General features: G+C 38.6%; 1 long non-coding RNA gene across 1 annotated transcript; it reads left to right on the forward strand.

The window, feature by feature from the left end:
- Positions 1-382: 382 nt before the first annotated feature.
- LOC115946502 (uncharacterized) lies at positions 383-3452 on the forward strand. Its single transcript, XR_004080562.1, has 2 exons — positions 383-542; positions 3218-3452. It is a non-coding gene; the product is annotated as an uncharacterized lncRNA (long non-coding RNA).

Here is a 3452-nt window from a genome sequence, read left to right on the forward strand (position 1 = left end):
CCCTTCTAAAATTATACACCTCAGCAGTCATTAATTTTGTGTCTGTATGATGGGATTTTTTTGTTGGTGTTTGTTTAATTTTTAAACCTGCTGCCTAGATGAAGTAGTGCTTCCACTGATCCACCCAAAACAGTAAGCCTCTTACTAGATAAACTAGATTAGAGCTAGCATTCTTGGCTGTACTTAGAAATGGTGCAGTAGGTATCTGAGGAATCATATATTGTGTCTTGTTCTCCTGTTATTCTGGATCACCCTGTGTACCTAGTTCTTGCTCCAGCCTCAAATGGGGAGGTGACAAGAAGGCACCCACAGACTTGGGAAGTGCTTCCAAGTGCTTCATCTTAGATGTATATAAGAACAGAAGACATATGGAGAAGGGAAAGTTTCTACAGCTATGTTTCTTTTCTTCAGGTCCTCAAGGTAAAAGTAGAAGTTAACATGCACACCTGCTTTATCTGCATAGCCCCAAGAAGCAAGCAGAAACCAGCAGAACCCTCCACAGGACGGGATCCAGCAGCTTTCTTCCCACCTCTTGAGTGAAGGTGAGCAAGAAATGTGTTCTCTTTTTGAGGCTTTTCTACGTTTTGCTTTGCTCCTGATTATACTGGCGTCTCTACTGCTAAAAACTTGCCCTAATTTAGGTCTGTTAATTTAGGATACTTAGGGCTCCTGTGATAATTAACCAATTATTCGATATTATCAGTGGTCTGCCAGCTACTTCTTTGATACCACAATGCTAGCCAATGGCTGCCAGAAAGTGCTTGGACTCAATCAGCTAGTGATGCAAGTCCTTAGGCCAATCATTTTAGCTTTGCAGGATACATGTCCCAGTTTCCAAAATCACAAATGCTCTGAGGTGGTTTGATTTGCATATCATTCCACTGCAATTAGTAATTTCTAGACAACAAATGAGCCCTCTACTTCCTGGTGTCATTTGAATTTATCTTTAATGCACCTGACTTGAAAGATAAAAATATATTTGTTTATTTTATTTAAGCAAAAGACTGGGGTAAAATAAATGAAAAAAAATGCACTGAGGGATGAAACAAACAAACAAAAAGTCTTGAAGTCTGTTTCATGCAGAAGTATTTTCCTAGCTGTCACTTTGAATCTTTACAGTACGTTTCAGCCATAACAGCCTTGGGAACAACTTGGCTAGCACTACTCTGCCTTCAAATATTTCTCCCAGTTGGCCCCTATACCTCCTTGGTATACTGGATTCTCGCTGGTATATCTGAAGCTGGAAATAGCATTGTTGATGTGGTTTGCTGTTATAAAAAAAAAGAGGGGGAGGTAAGAACCTGTATTAGATCATCTGAGATGGGACTGAAGCTAGATATTTATATAAAAACATTTCATTTTTAGCAAGGATGCCTCATTGTATTTCAGCTTTTTTGAACTTTTCAAGACGTAGCCATGATGATGCAAGCTGAACTGGGAGCTCTTAACTCATGAGAAGTTTTTCAAAGTGTTAATTCTCTGCTCATGTTTTCCTTCTTGCCGAGGAAAGCAATTGTATTCTGGCTGCAAATTAGGCCTTTCCTTTTCAGTCAGAAAAACCTTATATTGTGAAACACTTGTTTTCCTAACTGATTGCAAATTGTGTATTGTAAAAGTTATCCACTGAGTAATAGTTTAAGTTGTATGTAGCTTTTCTGATTCTCTAAAGTGACAACACACGCCATCTTCATTAATCACATGTCAACATTAAGAACAAAGATCTTTATTAAAGTCCTTGTTTTCTGAACATTTCTTCTCCTGGCAGTTGCTACACAGCCAGCCTCTGCTATCTCCAAGCAGACACTTCAGATAAGCCAACACAATTTGAGCTACTGCAGAGAAAAACAGACCCATAAACCTCTCTTAAAAAAAACCCATCTTCAAAGTGGTGGTGCTCTTAACCTGGATAAAGTTGAGATTCGTTTTATGCAAATGAACAGTGAGTTCATATTAGGCTACCTGGGTTAGCATCACTTCCCAGAGAAACACTTGGGAAACTGTGCTGTGGTGAGGCTCCTACTCCCCAGGATGTGGGATCCCTACCCTTAATGCTTATTTTCCACTGAAATTGAAGGGTATTGGTTCACTTTCTATATCCTGAAGCTCTCAAACTAGTAACTTAGCTTTATGCATATATGTATTCATATCTAGTTGACTTCATTTAAACTTCCTCTGCCTCTGAGCTGAAATGCTACCTAGTTACTAAGCTGAACAGGAGCGTTTGGTAGTTTATCAACTCAGTTTGAACTTAAAATTAATGTTTTCAGACCCTCAAAATTTATGGAATAGAGAGAGACAGAATCCTTAAAGTTAATACAGTAAATCAAACTATCATATATATGAAGGTAGGCAGGACAACTAAGGCAAGTGAAAGTTCAGTGCAGTGTTTGAACCTAAATTAAATGCCTACTACTGAGAAAGGGGAGAGCAGAGCGGGAGAATATGCCAAATTTATATTACAAGTACAGGTATTAATAAAAGTGCAAAATTTTATAATAGCAACAGTTGGGGAAAGGTAGATGATGGGAAAATAAATTGTGTTTAATATACTCTCTTCCTGCCCCCTTTGTGAATAATGAGGGCAGTCTATGTCATACATGCACTAGCAGTGAAGGGGAATGTGTAGAAAAGGATTAAGCTTTGTTAGCATTAAAGAAAAACCTGTGCACCCAGCACATTCTGCCTCTTCTTGGTTACAGAGGAAAAAAATGTGCTCCTGCCAAGAGCCTTCCTCTTCACCTCCCTTCATAGCAGATCCCAGGGCATCCTTTAGATGTGACGGGATCTTCAGATTGCACTTGCTTATTCATTCGCTGCCTGGTGAATGTTTCTGTGCATGCAGCCTTTCTCAATATCCGCCACTAAAAGGGCAAATATTCAAAGTAGCTTTATTTAAAACACTGCAATGTTCCAGTGCCAGAAGGATATAAATTTCACCCATGCAAAATCTGCACTGGTCTGAGGATATTTTGAAGCTTGTATTTATTGGCAGATACCAGGGTTTTGAGAAGTATTTTCCTTGCCTTTCTGCTTCACTTTGTAAGGTGTTTGGAAAATACAGCCTCTGGTTTGCTTTGGTATTTTTGTTGTTGTTGGTTTGGGTTTGGTTTTTTTTTAACTTAAGGAGAGCATTAATAATGTTTTAAAAATACTTAAGAGTACATTCATGAGGAAAATAACATTAAAAGCTCTAAACACTATCTATACTTTTTTACAGCTGGAACGTCTATTATAATCTCTGGTCGGGAAACAGCAGCTGGGAGATAAATTGCGTTCACCAGGAGAGGGCTCCCGCAGTCTTCTGATATTGCTGAATTTGGGAGCTTGAAGACCCAGTGGAGAAGCTACAGACAAATTCATGCAAGAGCTACTCAAACCAAATTATGTTCATCAGTGTGCCATAGGTACCACACATGTAAAAAATAAATCTGATTTTACTTAAATGCTTTAAA

Source organism: Melopsittacus undulatus, chromosome 7 (genome assembly GCF_012275295.1).
Source record: "Melopsittacus undulatus isolate bMelUnd1 chromosome 7, bMelUnd1.mat.Z, whole genome shotgun sequence".
NCBI lineage: Eukaryota > Metazoa > Chordata > Aves > Psittaciformes > Psittaculidae > Melopsittacus > Melopsittacus undulatus.